This window comes from Erpetoichthys calabaricus, chromosome 6 (assembly GCF_900747795.2).
Source record: "Erpetoichthys calabaricus chromosome 6, fErpCal1.3, whole genome shotgun sequence".
Taxonomy (NCBI): Eukaryota; Metazoa; Chordata; class Cladistia; order Polypteriformes; family Polypteridae; genus Erpetoichthys; species Erpetoichthys calabaricus.
Genome location: NC_041399.2, coordinates 176,421,342 through 176,446,454, shown reverse-complemented (window position 1 = coordinate 176,446,454; position 25,113 = coordinate 176,421,342). Strand labels below are relative to the sequence as shown.

The 25,113-nt window shown below is 40.4% G+C and overlaps 1 protein-coding gene across 4 annotated transcripts in view; it reads left to right on the top strand.

The window, feature by feature from the left end:
- Positions 1–251: 251 nt before the first annotated feature.
- Positions 252–25,113, top strand: part of zmynd11 (zinc finger, MYND-type containing 11) — a 141,021-nt gene continuing 116,159 nt past the window's right edge. For 2 of the 4 annotated variants that reach the window (XM_028804132.2, XM_028804131.2), the window contains exon 1: positions 252–686. The gene's annotated coding sequence lies outside the window, so the exon portion shown is untranslated. The remainder of the gene's footprint in view (positions 687–25,113) is intronic. The other 2 variants (XM_028804134.2, XM_028804133.2) reach the window with 1 other exon arrangement.

Here is a 25,113-nt window from a genome sequence, read left to right as displayed (position 1 = left end):
TTTTACCAAAAACCTTAGCTTGAAAACAGCAAAACTATGAACACCCTGAGCTGAAACACTGGACGTCCCAATGGATTTTAGCAAGGGACAACAATGACCTAACACGTCTGACGTCCTGGAGAAAAGAAGTAACGTACCTTGCGTTACACAAATCGCGACTTTTAAAAAGAGAAAAGACTGAAACTTGGAAACTCCACAGCCTCACAGATTCTGGCCTTGTAAGAGTCGGCCACTGAATATGAAGGCATCTCTGCTTTGAAAACACAATGCGCCCTCTGTACAAAAATAAAAGTTGATCTGCAATATCCGTCAGTGACGGTGTACGGCGCCGCTCCAGATAGCGCCGAGATGAATGATTGCGCGGTTTTAACGATGCTCTGCCGCTAGGGCGCCCCTCCCGCGCGGCCGGCACACGCAGCCCGAGAGTCTCTCTCTCTCTCACACAGGCCGTGTTTACCTCTCGGAAGCCCCGGTTCTGTGTGTGCACGGAGAGCTAGAAAGGGGGGCGTCGTGCAGGAGAATTTTAAGTCACAAGAAAAGAAGAAAAAAGGAGAGTGCGAGAGAGAGAGAAAGAACGAGGAAAACCAAAATCACTCTTCCGGATTATACAAATGTGAGGATTTCCCAGCGTCGCTCTCTGGTGTCTACAAGATTCGCAGGTTCCTCCAACTTGCCTCCCACCCAAGGTGAGCCTTTCCCCGCCGAGGCGCCGACCGAAAAGCGTGGCTGAAACGCGATGGGAAAGAGCACAGCGGCGCGCATTTTGCCCCAGACGTCTTTCTGTTTTTTTTTTGTGATGGAGGATTACGAACATGGCGTCTCTCAACTCCAGCTCGATCGCATCTTTGCGGCTCCCTGTGTGTGTTTTTTTTTTCTCTCGTTTATTTTTTATTTATTTATTTTTTTGATTGCACTGCTCAGACTCGGGTGTCGTTTCTCTGCGACATTCTGGAGTAAACCTGACTTGTGTGCGAATTGACGAGAGGCTCTTACATATGAGTGCTGCTGCTGTGACTATGGTTATCGGCTACTTCTCGTTTGTAATTAATAATTTACACAGTAACTAGCACCCCCTCCCTCCCTTACGCTTTACCTAACCCATCCCCCGACAGTATTGTTACAATTCTAGTCTGAACGCTCCAGCCAGTGCGTAGGTTTCAGCTTTGAATGCGTGGCAGACTATAATCCGTTAAGAACGACTGCACGCTTTTCCGTTTTTGTATAGAAATCGATAGTGCCAACGTGGCCTGGACAAACGCGTGAAATCCACGGACATTCCTGAGCACTAGGTCCGGGAAGGACTGACCGGCGGGTGGCAGCGGCCGGCATCCCCCGGAGACTGTGCGGCGAGTTTGCGGTCGCGACATTGCAGCTAACCTGACTTTTGGTGTAGGCTCTTCTTGGCCTTCTTCCCGGATGAGGCAGCGCTTTTGGGACTCATGGCCTGCAACTAAGCAACTTGTGGCAAAGTGACTGAAAGGGTTAGATCAAGTAGTGGCTTCTTTAGTTTTACTTAAAGCGATGCCCATATTCTGCCCTTCCTGCAGCCCAGTCCTTCGGGTTGTTTACGACTGTAAACAGAGGCCAGTTTCTGTAGTCGTTAATTTAGGCTTGTGTGATCTGCCACAGTTTTGCTGTCTTCAGTTTGTGCAGCTCTTCAGCGGTATCGGAGACTCTGAATTGTTTTATTGTTTGACACATTTTGCTTTTAAGTAAACCATCAGGTAATGATGTTTTATTTAATAGTGCCGTTACCCAATGCAAAATGTAATGAATATGAAATCAAACACTAGAAGATCACAATAAAACATGGAATACACATCTAACTGACCCAGCACTCTAGCCTCCAAAGGTCATGCAAAAAGGCAGTTTCCCCTCAGGATTAATACGGTTTACCAAAAACTGTGTTGCACATTTCCTGAGACAGTGGGCCTCAGTTACAGTGCAAAGTGTTAATCAGATGTATCAGAAGTACTATGTAAGTAACGGAGCACTCATGAACGTGCTACATATAGTTGCACACGAGTTGCACATTACTGTTGTAGATTCATTTTTGCTTTTACTAGTACCTTTGCCTTTGCTGATGGTCATTGCGAAACACAGTTTTATAGGAAATTGTATTATTTAATAAATTCAAACAGGTAATTGGTAGCAGTAATGTGAATTATGGGTGTAAATGTAATTTCAGCCTGTATAGTACATCCAGTAAAAATTTTAGCATTTGAATGTAAAGCTTTGATCTGTAATTTTAAAAAGTTTTGGAAGGTTTAGATCAAGAGAAATATTGTCCATGTCCTTTAAGTAAATCTGGAGGATTCCAAAAGGTGGCAGTGCAAGAAATCATCGATGTTGGGAAAACGGCTTCCGGTTTCGCTGTGTTGTGAGTTGAGGGAAGAAAGATGTTAAAGTTAAAAATTCTTTGCATTCTGATGCTGTTGCGAAAGTGCAGGAAAACAAAAAGACGGCGAGCGGCATAGAAGATGGTATGTGAGACCTTTAAATGTATTGCATCATTATGATGGGGAATATGCCACGTTTGTAATGCCTATGTGAGAAATGGATGAAGAAAATCACTGCCAATACATTTGCAATGTCAGCATATAAGTTTTGTTGATTAGCTTCATCACATTGAGCCATTCTCAAACATTGAAGAACACAAAATGGTCCAGTTGGTGCTGTTATGCAGCTTGCCGTTACATCTTGATAGTAAACAACAATGCCAGCTGATGTCACATTCTAAAACTTGAACATGCATATCCCCCCCCCCCCCCCCCCACAGTTCTCCTGGTACTGCAACTCATGTATGCATCATGTTAATTTCTGACAAAACGCTCAGAGGACGCGTCAAAAGAATGTAGGGAACATATGGCAACCATGATGCGTGTAGTATAAACCGGCCGTTACAGTTGTTCGAATAGAAAAGATATTCTGGTTATGATTTCTACACACAAACTTTAATAATAGTAACAAGACAAATAAATAATGCAATAAGTAATAATACAAAAATAAACTGTTTCGTGTACTCCCAACTGTAAACCTACTAGTGCCCACCCTGTATACTAAATCATGGTTTATGTTATTTAATGTATTCCATAACATCATTGACATTTACAAGCTGCACATTTATGTGTCCCTTGAAGTGAACTCAACTTTATAAGCATTGTATAGAAAAGAACAGGTTAAAAGAAATCATATTGAGAACTATGTAAAATGTGCACCTCTTCTATGCTCTATCTGTAGAGGACCGCATTACTGAGCTGTGCAAGCATTTAAACTGACCAAGGCATACTGTTGGTCCAGGCTTGTGTTGTACATTTACATTTATTTTATCCAAAGTGGCTTAGAAAAGAGATAAACCATAATCGAGTAACATTAGGTTAGGGCTTGTTTGTTCAGCTACTATAGTAGGACAGATAACAAAAAGATGATTACCACAAGTTTTTTTTCTCTATTGGTTAGACAGATATTCCCAGAACAGGTGGTTTTCATTTACTTCTTAAATACACTGAGGGAGTCAGAAGTATGGAGCTGCACAGGAGGAGGGTCTGGACTGAGACTTCATACCATGCATAGGTGGCATCACCAGATGCTATTCTCTGGTAGATCAGAGTGGGCAAGGGGTATAGGACTTCACCAGCATCTCCATATACTTGGGTGCCAACCCATTCACTACTCTCTAGGCTAGCATCATGGATTTGAACTTAATGTATACTGTTGCAGGGAGCCAATCTAGCGACCAGAAGAGAGAAGTGACATGTGCCTGTCTTGGCTGGTTAAATACAAGACAGACCACTAAATTCTAGACCACCTGCAGCAGCTTGATTGCACATGCAGGTACTCCTGCTAGAAGGGAGCTGCAGTATTCCAGACATGACAAGACCCAAGCCTGGACCAGAAGTTTTGCTGCATACTCTGTCAGATAAGGTCTGATCTTGCGGATATTGTACAGCGTTGAACATGCTTGACCAAGAAACAGTAGAACTGTGGTCAGGAAAAGAAAGCTGCTCATCAATCACCACCCCAAGATTCCGTACTGACTTGGCATATGTTAGCAATGGTGAGCCATGCTGTAAAGAGATGGGGAGTTGAACAGACTTCCTGGCTGGGATCACAAGAAACTCTGATTTTGCCAGGTTGGAGTATCAGTAAGACATTCAGAGACTATAGCTGATACCGTAATATCCTCCGGAGGGAGTGACAGGTACAGCTATGTATCATCCTCATATCACTGATATGAGTAACCATGGGATTGGATGATGGAGCCCAATAGGGTGGTGTATAGAGTGCAAAGTAGAGGACCCAGCACCAATTCTTGGGGGTACACCTGTGCATGTCTGGTGTGCCTTTGACAACTATCTTTGCCACAACACACTGTAGGATTTGCCTGAGATGCAGGACTCAAATCATCTGAGAACCGTCCCAATAATGTCAAGGTCAGAGACGGTGGCAAGAAGCATGTCATGCCTGACCATGTTGAATTCAGAGGAGAGATCTAGCATTATCAAGACCAATTACATGATGGTGGTTGTCCACAATTAGTAGAGCTTTCGCAGTTTAGTGGGAGCCAGACTAGTTGGTGTTTTGCAATCCATTCTGTACAAGGAAAGAAGAGACCTGGTTAGAAATAGCACATTCAAGGGTTTTGGAAAGAAGGGAAAGGAGAGATATACTGGCCTGTAATTTTTAACTTGGGATGGATCAAATGTTAGCTATTTAATAAGCGGGGTAATCAAAGTGTGTTTGAAGATGGTAGAAAATCAGCCTGAACTGAGCAATTTCAAGAATGAATGAGGGGGAAATAGCCTGAAGGAGATGTGAGGAGATAGAGTCAAGTGGACAGGTAGTGGGGTGTTTGGAGAGGGGGTGGGAAACATCAGTGGCAGAGAATGGAGATAATGTGGAGAATGTTGGGTGATGCTTGGAAGGAGGCGTAATAGGTGGTGCGTGGGTTAGGACTGACTGCTGATAGTAAACCACCCTGTCCTGAAAAAAGATGGCACAGTCATCAGCAGACAAGGAGGTTGGAGGAGGAGGGTTAAAAAGGGAGGTGAACACGGAAAACAGAGACTATGTGTTGGTGGACTTTTAATTCTAGTCTGATAGAACCTTACCTTACCGTTCTAGTCTGATAGTACCTTACCTTACCGTAGTGTTGGTGGTGGCAGAAGAAAAGGATGCAAAAAAGTAATGATACTTAGCCAAGTCTGCCTGATTCTTTGACTTCCTCCTTTTCCTTTCGGCTGTTCTGAGCTCAGTCTGTTGATTGTGGAGTGCTTGGGAAAGCCAGGAACAAGAGGGTCTTTCATGTTCAGGCCTGGAAGAGGCAGGACAAACATTGTCACGACAGGAGGACGAAGTCAAGCATAGGGTGTCTGTGGCAGTGTTGGTGTTGAGTGAAGAGAAGTGGTCAGGAGGAGGGAGAGAAGAGGAGATTATGGAAGAGAAATGGGTGGGATAGATTGGAGATGTCAGTGGAAGGATACATGGGGGGAGGAGAACAAGGTTGCAGTGGAGAGAACTGAATGAAAAAGCGGTCAAACGTGTTTAGATGAGTGACAGTTGCATTTGTGGGAGTTCAGTTGCATGAGAGAATGAGGTCAAGTAGATTAACAGCCTTGTGAGTGGGTGGGGTATGGAGCTTTGTGATATAGAAGGAAGAAAGAAGAGTGAGAAAGTCGGCAGCAGGAGGACTATCCAAGTGTATTATCAGGTCCCTGAAAATTAGAATTAGAAGTGGGCTTCCATCATCTGGGAGGGTTGAGAGCTGTCTGTCCACCATTTGGAGACCCCTTTGGGTGGTGATAGATGGAATAAAGTCTGCAGTCTGGCAGTTCACAAGCCAAAGGACAAGAGAATATCTGAAGTGGTGACTTGACGCAGTGAATGAAGGTTGTCTGGGTTTCTCCCTTTCCTGATAAAGGGGTGAGAGAAACGTCTTGTGTTAGTAACTGAAACGTATTGTTGACACATGCTGAAGATGACTTTGAAAGGAAGGCAAAACACAGTACCTTTTGTCAAGTAGAAGTGTCCATTTCCTTGTCTGGTGTCCTTGCTTGGTGGGCTCAAATGGGCAGACTCACAGTCTTTACACAAGTAGGTTTTCACAAGAGGAGGTATTTCAACAGCAACTTAAGTCTTCCTAAGCAGGTAACAGTAGAGTGAGCCAAGCTGCGAGTCACGAAGCAATTAGCAACACAAAGTGAGGGGTGGCACCCATTTAATATAAAAAAACTAGTAGCAGGAAAACAAACAAAGATGCAGGTTGATTGCACATTTGCAGATTTAAAGCACAATGTTAAAGCAGTAAATTCAACTTAATAATAATAATAATAATAACTAAGCCCAGAGAATGGTTTACAAATCATTAATCTAAATCACTAAATAAAACCCAAACCTGAAGACACTTTCCTCTTACGAAACAGATGTCTAGAATCCCAGAAGTTTCTTGCTGTACATAGGGCTTGAAGTGGGCTGGTGCACCATACCGGCACTTGACTGTTCATGCTTTGTGAACCAGAGCATAGCAGCATACTGTAGTCTGACCTCAAAGGTGAAATCCCAGTTCACCACAATATTGCATGTATTTTACCACTAAGGCCCCCTCCCCCAAAAACCCACCCTCAGTGAAATATATGTATATTAGCATGCTCAACAATCCAATCCAACTTAAGTCTGTATGTATTTTATAACTCATTGTGCGGAGTAAGAAGTAGATGACAGAATAGGAAGCACTTTGTATACTTGAGGGTACTTGCTAACCACTTCTTCTTTGATCTTTGCCTGAATTTCCTTCATCCACTTCTCATTTTCTATGCAGCTTGCCACCTTGTTGTCTTTTCTTTTTCTTCATTCACTGGTAACCCCAATTCTTTGAATGATTGCAGCTGCAACTCGGTTAGTGGTGTGCTTCTGTTTGTTGTGTTCATTTGTATAATCTGCATGCCCAGTTTCTTTGCTTGATCACAACTGAAGTAAGAAAAGGGCGCACTGCCTAAGAATACCTCCCTGGCCTCAGCATTATCGGCAAATATTTCTAAAAACAATCACTTGTTGACTAATTTTATTTTCTCTAATGTCACCAAATTTCAATCAAATCAGTCAAAAGTGTTTTTGAGATTTTGGGGAATTTAATATTTCAGTGTGTAGTGGGGGGTGGATACCTCCTGAATATTAATATTTTGAAATTCCCCTTTTTAGCAGTTAACCTGCTGCCCTAGTTGTACCATACTGCCAAAGTTCAGCTTTTTAAATAAACAGGGAATAGTGTTTTTGTTGATGTGTGATGAGTCGGTCAATTAACTTTGTATAATATAAAGACTCAAACCTTAAATTAAATATCCATTGTATGTTGTTCTACAAGAGTCATTACTGAGGATTTCAGAAGTTTAAATACTAATTTGAGGACATTTTAATTTTTTAGGTTACTGGAGAAACACATGGACCCATGGTCCTAAAGCAGAATACAAAAAAGTCTGAATTCACATAAACTGCCCTAGTTTGGGGTGTCCATAAGAAATTTAATGATTTACTTCATGATGTACAAGGACATCATAAATAACAATAGTTGCATCAGGTATTTGAAATATTAAAATTTGTGCTTCAGTTTAAATGTAAAGTCTAGATACCCTCTATTGCAGGGGTGGGCAAAGTCAGTCCTGGAGAGCTGCAGTGGCTGCAGGTTTTTGTTCCAACCCAGTTGCTTAATTAGAAAACAATCCTTGCCAATAATTTAATCTCATGGCTTGTTAGTGCTTTAACTTTGCCATGTCAGGTCATACACATATCCTAGTTTTTTTTTTCTATCTTTCTTAGGATATCATCCAAATGATATGAAATTTAATTCTCAGTCTTTCACTTTTTTCTCTTCAGTTTCCTTCCAAGTATTTAATTAAACAAATAGTACATGATAAATATACACAGGTGTAAATAGAAACAAGCTAAATGGAGAAATGCTGCTCTCTTTTGGCATTTGCATCTTATTGCTAATAAGGAGCAATTAAAACTGAGAATACAGCTGTTCAAGACTAAAATAAGCAATAAGGGTTCAAAATCTTAATGAGCGAGACAACTAAAATGAGGCAGAAGTTACCTGAGCAATAAGTGCTTCTTATTAAGCAGTTGTGTTGGAACAGAAACATGCAGCCACTGTGACCCTCCAAGAACGACTTTGCCCACCCCTCTCTATTATAATAGAAATTTGTCATTTTTCACACTTTGATAGAGGTCTGTAGAGGGCTAGATCCCTAGTAAAGGATCAAAATTAAATCATGTTCGTTATCACTGACCTTGAAATAGTCTAAAATGATACCCCATATGCTTATGCTTCAAATATGTCAATTTTAATCTTCTGGGAGTGGCTCATAGAAGGCTAGTACCTCTGGTAAATAATCAGATTTCAAAAATGTTATATTTGTGATCAGCAACATGGAAATGGCGTAAAATGACATTCAACGTGCCTGTATTACTGATCCCTTTTTTTTTTTTTTTTTTTTTTTCTTGTGAAAAGGAGTAACTTTGATCCCTCCTATTTTATTAGAGAATCAACCCCTGGGGTCCATTGATGTGGAATGCACAACTTCAAGTCCTTCTGATTCTTTTTGCTGAAGACACCAATTGGTGTACTGTTTATCATGAGGGTGTAATTTACTCCTCAAAATGTGCCCAGAAACGGCCTTAAAAATCTATTTTTTTCAAATCTAGATGGCCATAAATTGGGGGAATCCCAAAAAATGGACGTTTTGCATGGCTAGACATCAAGGCAGGTCAAATGATACATCATAGTGTATGTTGAGATTTTCCTCATACTGGTGAGTCAGGAGAAATCAGTAAAAAGCTGTAGTGATTTTTAAAGTGTTCATAAGTAATTCTTATAAACACAAAAAACAAGTTGACTATAATGAGCTATATTAATTCTTCTATTTTCTAAATAGTTCTTTCAGTTCCTATAGAAGTGAAATGGTATTTTATTACTTATGCTTGCTTATCTAGATCAAATAGAACATTTCTATTTTGGCAACACATTCTTTTGTTTTCAACATGAAAAAATACCGGTTGACTTTGATCGTATTGCTGAGGTGACTGCTAAGTTGTGGCCTGCAAAGAAACATTGATGTAAAAGTAATATCATTCATTTGGTCAAGAGTTTCAACTAATTGACATCTTTTGGATTGTTGTCAAGCATTTCAGTCTCTGGATTTTTCTTGCCTGTCAGTGGGGAATTGTGTTTTTGTGTTGCTGAATTGATCTATATTCCGGATTACTTCTTGTTTGTCGGTGTGGTTTACTGTCTTGTTTTCTTAGGGGAGAGAGTTGTGTAACCCCCCCAAAAAACTCTGCATTTTTTCATCTTTGTCATTGTTGTGTGGAGTATCTTGCTTTGTTCTTGCATTCAGCATCCCATGCTTGATGTTCAGTAATGGTGGTACTCTTATTTTTCTTCATACAATATCACTTGATTTTGCAATCACTTTGTTGTTATAAATCCACTTCCGCGATAGGCGGAGGATCACTGTATATAGATATCTATCTATCTATATATAGATATCTAAAAGTTATACTTGGTGCTTTTATACATGTGTCCTGAACGTCTGTCTGTTGGGTTTCATGGGGCAACTGCGCCCTCAAGCATCCACTTATTGAATGTCAATAAGTGGATGCTTGAGGGCGCTGTTGCCCCGTGAAACCCAACAGACAGATGTTCAGGACACACGTATAAAAGCACCAAGTATAATTTTTAATTCTTTTCTTAAATAAAGTGCACGAAGCACCGCAATTCCCAAATATCAATAATCAATAATAATACAATAATCCTCCACTCCCAGCAGCTTCGTCACACACCCTCCAAACTCCAGCTTGGCTTGCTGGGTCTCCCATAGTCCTTTATATAGTCCTTGACCCGGAAGTGCTCCTGTCCTTCTGTCCATGTGATTTAATAGCACTTCCAGGTCAGATGAAGACTTGTATTTTTCTTCAGCTCGGAAGTACTTCTGTTCTTCCATCCCCGTGACTTGGGAGTACTTATGGGCTATAGGGAAAATAAAAATCCCCGCAGCATCACACAGCGGCACCCACGGCACCCAGCAGGGCTGTGAAGCTGAACTCCATCTCCCATGGTGCCCTGCGGGAATCCGGGGCACCTCTATGCTGCAGGGGAGACGCCATGTGTCGGCCAGGATGAACTGCTGGCTGTCTATCACAATACAGGTACTCCTCACTTTACGACCAAGTTCCGTTCCGACGACTACGCCGTTAAGCGAATTAGTCGATAAGCGAGGAGCTTGCGCCGGGAATATAGGATCGTTGTAAAATTATAAAATTATATAAAATTATGCAACAAACTTCAAATTTATTCATAAAAAGACATGCATATGTACATATTATCATTTGTAAATGATTCTGTCTGTTTTTCGTCTTCACGTGCCTTCAAAGTCTCAAAGATACTGCGTGCCATAGCTCGAATTATTAAAAGGCTTATCGGCATATTATTTTGCATCTGGTTGTCAAACCAGATCGCCAATAATTTCTCCATCTCATTAATAAGACCTTTTCACTGCCTAGTTATTATGGCTTTAAATCCTGTCAGATTTCACCGCCTCTTTCACTCTAACATTATCCTTTAAAATCGTTGAAATTGTCGAACGTGCCAGTTTCAAGTCACATGCTATTTCATCCATCCATCCATCCATCCATCCTCTTCCGCTTATCTGAGATCGGGTCGCGGGGGCAGCAGCTTGAGCAGAGATGCCCAGACTTCCCTCTCCCCGGCCACTTCTTCTAGCTCTTCCGGGAGAATCCCAAGATGTTCCCAGGCCAGCCGAGAGACATAGTCCCTCCAGCGTGTCCTGGGTCTTCCCCGGGGCCTCCTCCCGGTTAGATGTGCCCGGAACACCTCACCAGGGAGGCGTCCTGGAGGCATCCTGATCAGATGCCCGAGCCACCTCATCTGAGTCCTCTCGATGCGGAGGAGCAGCCGCTCTACTCTGAGCCCCTCCCGGATGACTGAGCCCTATCTTTAATAGAAAGCCCAGACACCATACGGAGGAAACTCATTTCAGCCACTTGTATTCGTGATCTCGTTCTTTCGGTCACTACCCATAGCTCATGACCATAGGTGAGGGTAGGAACGTAGATCGTCTGGTAAATTGAGAGCTTTGCCTTGCGGCTCAGCTCCTTTTTCACCATGACAGACTGATGCAGAGCCCGCATCACTGCGGATGCCGCACCGATCCGCCTGTCGATCTCCCGCTCTATTCTTCCCTCACTCGTGAACAAGATCCCAAGATACTTGAACTCCTCCACTTGGGGCAGGATCCCGTTTTACCAGCTTCGTAGTCTTGTATTATTTTTATTTTCATTTCAAGGTTGATAGCTTACCTTCGTTTCTTAACAATTTCTCCAGATGATGCCATACTTTTTCTTTTTGTCGACATCTGTATTATTTAGGGGTTACAAATATGTAAAAAAAAGTTACACAGTGACTGCTTGTAGGAATGAAACTGACTGAAAAAGCGCATAGCAAGCCTATAGTGCGCTCAGTGCGCATGTCACCATTCGCCCCTGACCGACACTCAAGCTGAGAAAGGGGATTCCCCGAATTGCAGGTCGTAAGTGCGAGTGGTCGTTAAGCAAATAGGTCATAAAGTGAGGAGTACCTGTATCTGTATATCTATCTATCTATCTATCTATCTATCTATCTATCTATCTATCTATCTATCTATCTATCTATCTATCTATCTATCTATCTATCTATCTATCTATCTATCTATCTATCTATCTATCTATTTGTTTATATATATATATATATATATATATATAGTAGATATCTATCTATCTATCTGTCTATATATAGTAGTGCTGGGCGGTATGACCAAAATTCTGTATCACGGTATTTTTCAAAATTATACCAGTTTCACGGTATTCAACGTTATTTTTTTTTCCCCATGCATGAGTGGATGTTGACCACATTATGCACTGCAATTATTGCAGTAGACTGGCTAAGAATAACCTATTCCACTGTCATGAGCATTGTACAAAAAAATTTGAATGTGCTCACAAGTATTAATACAGGTTTGCATGGCCCCATAAAGTAATAGTTTTCAAGGGGGTGGCACTAATGAAGAGAAGGAATCACACTGCATTACAGTTGTAGTCAAAATATAGAACCATTTTATTGAACAAGTTTTGCAAACAACTTAAACTGTAATTTTGACAACATATTTTCAACCAACCAAAGAGGCATTTAGACTTAGTAAAATATCCAGACGTGCTTGTCAAAAATTGCATTGCACTGAACATGTCTTAGAAAAGGAATAGAGAGTAAAAATTTTTGTAAACCATCTACACTTTCTGTTAATGTCAACAATCTCTGTCCACTGACACGTTAGCTATATGGATTGTAATGGCGTTAGTAATCTCGATCCATCGCTTGCTTTTTTTTTGTTGTAGGCAGTCCTATAGTGTCCTCTAGCTTTTTCAGTTTTACCTGAGGACGTGGAGGATGCCAATCTTAGTTCCATACGTTCATGGTACTCCAAAGCATGTTTGCGGCTAAGGTGGTGCAGCAAATTGCTCGTGTTACTGCCTCCGGCAACAACTTTAGCTCGACAGCATTTGCAGTAAATAATTGTTTGGTCCACATCTGACCTTTTAAAACCAAAATCTCCAGACAACAGATGCGGCTCCTTTTTTCGGCAAAAGGTCTTCTGTCATCATGTTCAACTTTATCGTCTGCTACAGCTTCGGAATGTTCTGTCAATTTTCACTGCTCAATACTTCCAGTAACGCATGTACTCCATTGCATGCCTGTTTAGCGGTGTAGCAGTGAAAAAAGTCCCCCCTTAAACATTTTCCCGCTGTGCCACGTTCAGAACGTTGTTTAGGCTATTTAAACTGGTATTGCAGTATAAGAAAATACCATATCATAACTAAAGTAAAAAATGGTTTTCGGTATGAACTGGTATACCTCCCAGCACTAATATCTATCTATGTGAATTTCCCATTGGGATTAATAAAGTATCTATCTATCTATCTATCTATCTATCTATCTATCTATCTATCTATAGATATTCTGCTGAGTGGGAGGCTTAGGTTTTGATAGACAACTTCTGGTGATGAACATTCACAAAATGGACCTGTCCAGTCTACTCCAGTTTTACAGGAGAGTCTTATTAACGTGGCACTTTGTCTTTAAAAGAAACTTTGCTTCATCTGGTTGGTTGGCTGATGAGCCTTTAGTTTTTAACTCTGTTTTTTCATATCCTCTGTTGTTCAGCGATTGTTTTATTAAAACACTCATCACACATCAAATACTTACACTGTCCCAAATTTATGATGACAGCAAGAAGTCTTTTATTGACCCAGCAATGCTGTCTTCAATACTGGGGGTCAAGTCAGTCAGAATGATTGAGTTTTTTTATCATTCATGGCCAAAGATTACCATCGGCTGAACAACTCGATCAGATCAGCAAACACGGAGATGGAGGTTAGCCCAGCTGTTGATCTGTCCTCGCTCACTGACAATATGATTGTGACATTCCATAAAGGGGAAGTTGTGAGCTTTAAGTCTCTGTCAAAGGGGGACCTTTATAAATATTGTGTAAAAACTATACACTTTGCAGCACTAAAAACAGTACGTGACACACCATGGAGAGAAAATCTGGGGGTGGAAGGTGGGAGTGCACCTGCTTGGAGGGAGCTATATAAACCCCCGAATAAGAAAAGAACAGCTGACTTGCAATGGAGAACTCTGCATGGGATTGTCACTACAAATTCCTTTTTAAAAATAATTGAGCAGAAAGAGGATGATACATGTATATTTTGTGGACAAAAAGAAATGATATTCCACTTATTCTTGCAATGTACAAGACTTAGTTTTTTTTTCATTTTTTTAGTAAAATATGTAGTAATTTAATGGGGAAATTTAACAATATCATGTTCATTTATGGAACAAAATATAACAAGAATGTACTGTACCTTGAATATAGTGATGCCAAGTGGAAAAAGGTCTTATGGTCAGATGAGACCAAAATCAAACTATTTGGCATCAATACCAAATGGTACACCTGGCTGAAAAAAGTGAATGTCCTTGTGTGGCCCAGTCAGAGCCCAGACCTAAATCCCATTCAAAATCTGTGGAAAGAAAAATGGGAATATTTCGAAGGGGTGATTCTTTTCTATACCCACTGTATGTATGTGTGTGTGTGTGTGTGTATATATATATATATATATATATAATATATATATATATATATATATAATATATAAAATGTGCATGTTACGGGTAGAGCCTGAAAATTGGATAAACCTAGCATTACTTGGTAAAGCTCGCATTATCCAAAAGACCTGGGTAAAGCTGGAATAAAATCGGAATTTCTAACTTTACCTGGGCAATCTTGGGTTTATCCAACACCACTCATATTCTTGTACTTCTTAAGTTCATTTGACATCCTGTGCTTCCCACCCTATCCTATAGAGAGATGAATATCATGCAATACATCAAACATCCTTTTGTTTGTCACAAAATACCTTACATTACACTGACCTGGTTGAACAGGAGTGATAAGCTTCTCAACTCCTCAAACATTCACTTTGTGGTTTAGTGGGTCCGCAGCTTAAAAAAAAAAAGGCCAGTTTCAAATTCATAAAGCTGTGTCACTCTCCGTAGGTGCACGACAGCGGGGAGTTAATGAGGTAGTTGGAGCGAGTCACACCTGCACGTGCGGGTGCTATCGTTCTCAATTGCTTCATTGGCTTTCTGTAGCGTGTGATTAAGGCCCACAGAGACAAGAGTGTATATATACGGGTCTGCACAAAAAAAAAAAAAAAAGAAGGGGGAATCAAAGAAAAGGAGTAAAGAAAAGAGTCTGTAAGGGACCGGCATCGTCACACACTTGCCCTCAAAATAGCACAGCTGATAGAAAATAACATTAGAACAAGGCAGCTTGTGCATGTACAAGAAGTCTCACTTTACCATGACTGTCTGTGTCTGTGCATGTTCGGTTAAAACCTGCTTGTTCTTCACTTAGTGAAGTGATGGTTAAGCTTCAGCAGGAGTTGGCTCTCAAGGTTCTTGCAATGAAGCTGTGACTGTTTAGCAGTAAACAGGAGCCCCACATGATGAAAAGTCTCTCTCATGTGACTGCATGGCTACGTCTGATTGGTGAAACGTAGTCTTGTGATTATTGTTGCTATGTCTGATTGGTGAAACAGTCATGCAGTAGATCCACTGGCGACTTCTCTCCGGCAAAAATATGGCGTATATAATGGGAAAAAAAGTAACGATTTGAGTGTTGCCCAATGTAGCAGAGCAAGAGTAACGTTTCTTCTTCACAAATGTACTCAAGTAAAAAGTATGGTGCAGTAAAATTACTCTTAGAAGTACAATTTAAAAAAAAAAAAAAAAGTTACTCAAGTAAATGTAATGGAGTAAATTTAACTCGTTACTACCCACCTCTGTATATGGTATATATAGTATTAAGTTATGACCTTTCCAGTAGTACACTTTAAAACTGCTTTACACACAGGGGCAAAAAATTACTCTATCTCCCAAGGAGTATTGTTATACCAAAAATGCTAAACACACTTATGAATTCTTTGAAATGTTTGGAAAAATTAATGCATTGTATGATTTCTCTTATCTATCTTAAAGCCATAATTATAAAGTTTTTTTTGATACATGGTATAGCAGAGGTGCAGGCAGGGATAATCATGAGCAATACCATCCCCAGGAGACAGTTTTAGAGCCCATGCTGCTTATGTCAGTGTGGAATTTGTATGTTTTACTTGTGTCTGGATGGATTTTCTTCTTACATGTTTGCCATTCTAATCATCAACTTCAAATTAATGAATGGTTTGTTAGTGTATGCTGCTGAATGACTGAGCCCAGTGAAAGTCTGTTGTCCCATCTAGGGTTGTTTCCTTTATTTTACCAAATGTTTTTGGTATAATATTTTTTGTGGCACAGAAGTTAGTAAATGAAGTTGTGTGAATGAGTGCTTATAAAGTGATTTCATGTTAATCTCCTTAGCATTTTTTTCTCAAACAAACATGTAAAAAGTTTTTTTATTAATTCAGTCTCATCTTTCTGCTGTAAATATGTAAAACACTAAAAGTACAAAGTCATAAGTGTAGAAAGTATAATAATGATAATAATTACTTAATAATAATTATAAATGATATGAAATGCACACTGCACATGTGCAAGTGACAGCGTCACTTTTTGATTCCCAGAATCACTTTCGGTTTCACTGTCCATTTCAGTTTCACTGCCTGAACACCAATTCGCCTTGTCATCACTGCTGATGAGTGGAGTTTCTTAGAGGCCACTATGAGTCTAGTAAAAGTCGCGTCTACACTGTTGCCTGGGTAATGCTCGGGCATGCCTATACCATTGGCTGAGTAATGCTCGGCACTAGCGCTTTTGGCATTTTCACAGTCTGAGTAATCCTCGGGTCTTGTGTGAGATGTGTGTATACTGTTGCCTGAGTGACACTATGGACCTTTGCTTTTGGAACTTTTTTTTTTTTTTTTTTTACAGCTCACGTATTGCTCAGGTCTAACACTAAGGAGGTTAAGTCAATTTAGACTTCAGTTTGGAAAAGCAAAATTAAAGTCAAATAATTTTGAATAATGTAATAATAATAGTTGGTTCACCCTGATGTGTTTTCTATCAAAATTCTCATTAGGAAATGGAGTAAAGTGATGCAATATTGTAAATATATCATGGTTTACTCCAATTCTGAAAACTTAACACTAGCCTACGAAAATATTCGTAATGCCAGGCCACCTTTAATTTCCTCGCACCTCCTCATCATCGTTGTTGTTTTGCTAATGTGTCAATCAGCACTGGCAGCAGGCAGCCTTCTGACTCATCTCTCACCGAGGCAGCTGAAGTCAAGCCAGACACAAAATTCTCAGAGCTGATAACTTCATCAGTCACTTTATCTGGGAGTGAGGTGACTGGAAATGAGTAGGGTAAATAATATATCATTATTTGAAATGCATACATTTCATGTGTGTTCTGTGTCTACAATGATCTGGGTAAATATAGGATGGCAGGAAATGCGAAGCAAAAAATTTTGAACACATAGCTAAACAACATGAAAATCTTTTTTCATGTTATAGTAAAACTTGACAAAATGTTGACGTGAAGTGTATAATGAGTGAAGACTGAAGTCCATATATAAAATAAACACTTTCATGAAACGTATAACAGGTCTCTTGTCATTCAGTCATTTCTTATGTCACTCTGGCCTTGATTTTGATCATACTATCAGCCCCGATGAAGTCCATTTTGAACCCAAGGGTCCAAACAAGATTTCATATCTAGCAACTCTTGAGTAGCTTTATCTTTATATTTCTCATTAAGGTAGCCCAACATTTCGCTCTTCAACTTCTTGGTCAGAGACAGAAATACAAAGTACACATTAACTAGTATAAACCTTTCAATGTAAACAACAAAGTGCTTATACATACAAATAACTATGTTTCTGCAACTGAATAAAGTACAGGTTATGTAAAGATTAAATATACAGTGGGTACGGAAAGTATTCAGACCCCCTTCAATTTTTCACTCTTTGTCATATTGCAGCCATTTGCTAAAATCATTTAAATTAATTTTTTCCCTCATTAATGTACACACAGCACCCCATATTAACAGACAAAAAAAAGAATTTTTGAAATTGTTGCAGATTTATTAAAAAAGAAAAACTGAAATATCACATGGTCCTAAGTATTCAGACCCTTTGCTCAGTATTTAGTAGCAGCACCCTTTTGAGCTAATACAGCCATATTCTTATTGGGAAAGATGCAACAAGTTTTTCACACCTGGATTTGGGGATCCTCTGCCATTCCTCCTTGCAGATCCTCTCCAGTTCTGTCAGGTTAGATGGTAAACGTTGGTGGACAGCCATTTTTAGGTCTCTCCAGAGATGCTCAATTGGGTTTAAGTCAGGGCTCTGGCTGGGCCATTCAAGAACAGTCACAGAGTTGTTGTGAAGCCACTCCTTCGTTATTTTAGCTGAGTGCTTAGGGTCATTGTCTTGTTGGAAGGTAAACCTTCGGCCCAGTCTGAGGTCCTTAGCACTCTGGAGAAGGTTTTTGTTCAGGATATCCCTGTACTTGGCCGCATTCATCTTTCCCTCGATTGCAACCAGTCGTCCTGTCCCTGCAGCTGAAAAACACCCCCACAGCATGATGCTGCCACCGCCATGCTTCACTGTGGGGACTGTATTGGACAAGTGATGAGCAGTGCCTGGTTGTCTCCACACATACCTCAGTGCAAGACACATGACAGCCAGCATGGAGTTTGCTAAAAGACACCTGAAGGACTCTGAGATGGTGAGAAATAAGATTCTCTGGTCTGATGAGACCAAGATAGAACTTTTTGGCCTTAATTCTAAGCAGTATGTGTGGAGACAACCAGGCACTGCTCATCACTTGTCCAATACAGTCCCCACAGTGAAGCATGGCGGTGGCAGCATCATGCTGTGGGGGTGTTTTTCAGCTGCAGGGACAGGACGACTGGTTGCAATCGAAGGAAAGATGAATGCGGCCAAGTACAGGGTTATTCTGGACAAAATCCTTCTCCAGAGCGCTAAGGACCTCAGACTGGGCCGAAGGTTTACCTTCCAACAAGACAATGACCCTAAGCACACAGCTAAAATAACGAAGGAGTGGCTTCACAACAATTCTGTGACTGTTCTTGAATGGCCCAGCCAGAGCCTTGACTTAAACCCAATTGAGCATCTCTGGAGAGACCTAAAAATGGCTGTCCACCAACGTTTACCATCCAACCTGACAGAACTGGAGAGGATCTGCAAGGAGGAATGGCAGAGGATCCCCAAATCCAGGTGTGAAAAACTTGTTGCATCTTTCCCAAGAAGACTCATGGCTGTATTAGCTTAAAAGGGTGCTTCTACTAAATACTGAGCAAAGGGTCTGAATACTTAGGACCATGTGATATTTCAGTTTTTCTTTTTTAATAAATCTGCAACAATTTCAAAAATTCTTTTTTTTTTGTCTGTCAATATGGGGTGCTGTGTATACATTAATGAGGGAAAAAATTAATTTAAATGATTTTAGCAAATGGCTGCAATATGACAAAGAGTGAAAAATTGAAGGGGGTCTGAATACTTTCCGTACCCACTGTATAGTTTCTGCCCGCTTTCTTTGCATGTTTTAAAAATCTATGAAAACCAAATAGCTCTCAAAGAATATTACTATATTAAGAGTTTTACATTAGCAGTGTGCCCTTAAGTTTCAATTTAATGTGTCTTTAAAATTTATTTTATGAAGTATGCAATATTTCAGTATAATGCAATTAGCAGTAGCAGAAGTATAATACTGTACATATATAAACATTATAATAATAGCAGAATGAATCTGATCAGCTATTTTATTATGTTTTGTTTTAGGACAAGCTATTTAGTAAAACAGCTTAGTAAGTAAAGCAAACTTGCCAACTGTGAGATGCAGTCTATGGCCAAAGAACTACAGCATGGTCCCCTTGTTAAGGGATGCAACTTTAACCATGTTTGTCTGTTATACAGATTGTACTGTGTGTCTTTCTTCTAAACCCCTAGCAACCAATGCTTCTCTCAAACCTGTTGCGATGTTCTTGCTTGTATGATCCTGCGGGGAAAAATTCTGTTTGCAAACAAAGACTTTGCACCTGGAAGTCCTCATTAATAAAGTGGATGGTCAGACTTTTGTAGGGCTCAGTTGTCTGGCTGGACCACAGATCTGTTGTTGCTGCTGCAAAATATTCTACTTTTGATAACTCTGAGTGTATGCCTTGCATTTCTCATACAGCTCTGGGATGGTGACATGAGAAAAATAGTGTGGTATTACATACCACTTGTCAAGCGACTGGATCATCTTTTTAAAACCCACTTTGTTAACTGTGCTAATTGGTACCATGTCTTTTGTGAGGTGAAATGTTTTTGCATCAGTGGTTTGACTGTGCCATTTGTAACCCTGGCAGGTGTGCACAAAATAGTTTTTTGCTTTGGGCGGCATTCATATCTGGCTTTGCACTCGTCATACAGAGTTTTGTGGTGCTGGATTAAAGTGGATTTAACATACCGTATTTACCCGTGTACCACGCGCACATTTTTTCCTGAAAATTAGCATTAGAAAATCAGGTGCGCGTTATACACGAGTAATATGGTAGGGTAGGGTTTTCTTTGTTTTTGAATCATTTTGGCATCGTCATTCAGCATGGATAGTAGCAAGCATTTATGCTCCTTCACGGCAGGAGAGAAATTAAAAGTGATTTTGGAAGCAGAGAAGATAGGAAATCGGGCAGCAGGTCGCAAGTACGGTGTTCCAAAGTCATGTGTTCGAGATTGGCGACAGAAGAAAGAAAAACTTTCGTCATGCAACATAAACAGATGGGCATTTCGCGGAAAACTGGCCCAGTTCCCACAAGTTGAAGTTGCATTCGCTGATTACATTCAAGACAGGCGTCAGCTTGGATATGCAGTGTCCACGGAAATGATTCAGATGAAAGCTCGTGATATAGTGAAAGAATGGGGAATACCCATCACTCAGTTCAAAGCAAGCCGCGGATGGATTATGTGCTTCATGAGAAGGAATGGCTTATCAATAAGACGACCATTTCGCAGTGTCTACCAGACAAATATGAAGAAAAGTTGCTAGCTTTCTAAAAATACATTATTCAGTTGAGGCAGCAGAAAACGTATTTAATGGGGCAAATTGGTAATGCTGATCAAACGCCAGTTTATTTTGAGAACCCCTCAAACACTACTGTTAATGCAGTCAGAGACAAGAGTGTCCCGGTACGCACGGGAGGCAGAGAGAAGCAGTGGTGTACCATGATGTTGACGATTCTTGCGAATGGAAAGAAACTACCGGCGTACGTAATATTTAAAAGGAAGACCTTGCTGAAAAATGAGAAGTTTCCTCCTGGGACCATCATCAGAGCTCAACAAAAGGGTTGAATGGACAATGATCTCGTAATCAATTGGTTGAAATGTGTGGGAACGTCGGCCGGGCAGTCTCCTGAAAATGCCAAACATGTTTGTCATGGACAGCTTTCGTGGCCATTTAACTGAAGGTGTTAAAAAAAGACTGAAAGATGGGAAAATAGATCAAGTGATAATTCCTGGAGGCATGACTTCGCTCCTCCAACCTCTGCATTAATGTCTGCATTAGATGTCTGCATTAATCGGCTGTTTAAGGCTCATGTATTAAGAATGTACACCGAATGGGCTGCAACAGCGGTACACGACACAACGCCAACTGGCAAAATGAAAGCCCCAACATTGGCGCAGATGTGTGCCTGGATCATCGCTGCTTGGAAGCTTATTCCAGAGGATTTGGTGGTGAAAAGATTCAAAAAGTGCAGCATATCCAACAGCATCGATGGAAGCAAAGACGACACCTTATGGGGAAGTGACGACATCAGTAGCAGTGGCGAATCCGTATCCAGCAGCAAATCGGAAGATGATGATTAAACTGGAATAGTCTGGTGAGCACAATAATTTTCCACTTGTCGTTATAGTCCTTTACCAATTGTCTCTATACAGTTCTTTCTTTTCTCGTTTCACAGGGCTATTTGTCATTCCCACCTTTCGCAGTATGGTGCGTCAAACACTGAACGTTCTGTAGTAGGGGTACTGCTTACAGTTAGTACTCCAATACAATATACTGTATCATGTGCGGAAAGAATTAAACGAGACATAATTATTCTCCATTACAGTTATTCACGTCTGTGTATTACTCCAACCTCACTCGCTTCCTATACAATCACAACATGCGTCGTACATGGGGGAAAACATTTTTTCGTGATTTTCTTTGTAAAAATTAGGGTGCGCGTCTTACACGAGGGCACGTGGTACACGAGTAAAAATGGTAGTCATGTTGCCTCGTGTTGTGGCAAGAATTGCAAGGCACTGTTGACAAAGTACCTGTTTTTGGTCTACATTTTTTCTGCAGCCAAAATAATTCCATATAACTGATGTTGCATTTCATTTTGCAGTCAAATCTTCCTTTCCGGTGTTCTCCTATTCATCGCTCATTCTCAGGTCCATTGTGAATTGTGATCTACAACTAGAGGGGCCTGCTTTGTTTATTCAAGAACAGTTGTGATGAGAAGGTCCTCGCTGTTGGACACAGGATGGGGGCAGAGATGAAGCTGTTATGGGGAGAGGGGGGGTTTGGCAGGGTGCGAGGTGCTAAGCTCCGAGGGGCGTGCACATACATGGGTGGGGTTAGGATTCAGACTAGCCCATGTAATGTTATCTCTGTTTGCATAGTTGGATGTGGGCAGCTTGGAGTTTGTTGTCCCATCCCATCCTGTTTGCCGCTGCAGGGAGATCTGCCAAAGCACTTCTGTGGTTTCCTTCCAAAATGATAGGTTCATGAAATGCACGTAAGCTCAAAAATATTATGCTGTTTTACATTTTAGAATGAGTTTCTTTCTGTTGTCTTCTTTTTCAGTGAATTGTTAATGTGTTGTTACATCATTATAGTTCATGAACTTTGAACCAGGGTAACACCTCAGTAATAAAAAAGTGTGTTACAGACGCAAATCAAATGTATGTTTTTATTATATAATAGTAATAATAATAGCAGCTCACTACTCAAAACGGTAAATGTGGGGAACAACTGGGATTGAATCCGCTGCCTCTTAATTTAGAAGCAGCTGTTCCTGCCTCTACACCAGTCAAGCAGACCATGTCTATTTTGTGTTGATTGATATTTGGGCTTTGGTTTTTACTCATTGACAGCAACATGTAAATTGAATAATTTATTCTTCTTTGGTTATATTCTTGAATAAAGGCACACTTGTTTTGTTACACCTTTTGTAAAAGTGTTTATTTGATATTTGCACTTCAGTCTTCACACATTATACAGTTCACATCAGCATTTTGTCAATTATTACTATGACAACAACAACATTTATTTATATAGAATATTTTCATACAAATGATGTAGCTCAAAGTGCTCAACAGGATGAAGAAAAATATACACACACACACACATATATTATACACACACACACACATATAATATACACATATATAATACACATACAGTATACTTATATATATATACACACAGTACTGTGCAAAAGTTTTAGGCAGGTGTGAAAAAATGCTGTAAACAAAGAATGCTTTCAAAAATGGAAGTGTTAATCATTTCTTTTCATCAATCAACAAAATGCAGTGAATGAACAAAATAGAAATCTAAATCAAATCAATATTTGGTGTGACCACCCTTTGCCTTCAAAACAGCATCAATTCTTCTAGGTATACTTGCACACAGTTTTTGAAGGAGCTCGGCTGGTAGGTTGTTCCAAACATCTTGGAGAACTAACCACAGATGTTCCGTGGATGTAGGCTTCCTCACATCCTTCTGTCTCTTCATGTAATCCCAGACACACTCGATGATGTTGAGATCAGGGCTCTGTGGGGGCCATACCATCACTTCCAGGACTTCTTGTTCTTCTTTACGCTGAAGATAGTTCTTAATGACTTCGGCTGTATGTTTGGGGTCGTTGTCCTGCTGCAGAATAAATTTGGGGCCAATCATACGCCTCCCTGATGGTATCGCATGATGGATAAATATCTGCCTGTATTTCTCAGCATTGAGAACACCATTAATCCTGACCACATCTCCAACTCCATTTGCAGACATGCAGCCCCAAACGTTCAAGGAACCTCCACCATGCTTCACTGTTGCCTGCAGACACTCATTATTGTACCGCTCTCCAGCCCTTCGATGAACAAACTGCCTTCTGCTACAGCCAGATATTTCAAATTTTGACTCATCAGTCCAGAGCAGCTGCTGCCATTTTTCTGCACCCTAGTTACTATGTTTTCGTGCATACTTGAGTCGCTTGGCCTTGTTTCCACGTTGGAGGTATGGCTTTTTGGGTGCAACTCTTCCATGAAGACCACTTCTGGCCAGACTTCTCCGGACAGTAGATGGGTGTACCTGGGTCCCATTGGTTTCTGCCAGTTCTGAGCTGATGGCACTGCTGGACATCTTCCGATTTCGAAGGGTAATAAGCTTGATGTGTCTTTCATCTGCTGCACTAACTTTCCTTGGTCGACCACTGCGTCTACGATCCTCAATGTTGCCCGTTTCTTTGTGCTTCTTCAAAAGAGGTTGAACAGCACATCTTGAAACCCCAGTCTGCTTTGAAATCTTTGTCTGGGAGAGACTTTGCTGATGCAGTATAACTACCTTGTGTCTTGTTGCTGTGCTCAATCTTGCCATGACATGAAACTGTCTTCCACAACCTCATCTTGGTAGCAGAGCTTGGCTGTTCCTCACCCAGTATTAAGCCTCCTACACAGCTGTTTCTGTTTCAGTTAATGACTGTGTTTCAACCTACGTGTGACATTGATGATCATTAGCACCTGTTTGGTATAATTGGTTGATCATACACCTGACTATAATCCTACAAAATCCCTGACTTTGTGCAAGTGTACCTATAAGAATTGATGCTGGTTTGAAGGTAAAAGGTAGTAACACCAAATATTGATTTAGATTTTTCTTTTGTTCGCTCACTTTGCATTTGTAAATTGATAACAATAAACAATCATTATTTATATTTCTGAAAGCATTCTTTGTTTACAGCATTTTTTCACACCTGCCTAAAACTTTTGCACAGTACTATATATATATAAATAAAACATGAAAAAGTTTCTGTTTTAGTTATGTGTTCAACATTTCTTGCCTTGCATTTCCTGTCATTCTACATTTACCCAGATCGTTGTAGACATGGAACACACATGAAATGTTTGTATTCCAAATATCTATATATTATTTACCCTTTACAGTTCCAGACACCTCAGTCCCAGATAAACAGATTTGAGCTCTGAGAATTTTGGGTTTGACTGCAGCTGCGTCGGTAGGGAATGGTTTAGCTGGCTGCTAGATGCTTGTGCTGATTGACACATTTGCAAAACAAAGACGCTTATGAAGAGGTACGAAGGAATTTAAGGTGACCTGGCTTTATGACTTTTTTTTGTAGGCTTCAGGGATTCTAGTGTTAATTAGTCTTGAAAATATGTCCTCACAGTTCCTCTACAGACAAAAAGGAAGCATTTTAAAACAAGGCGCATGGCTATACTAACAAAT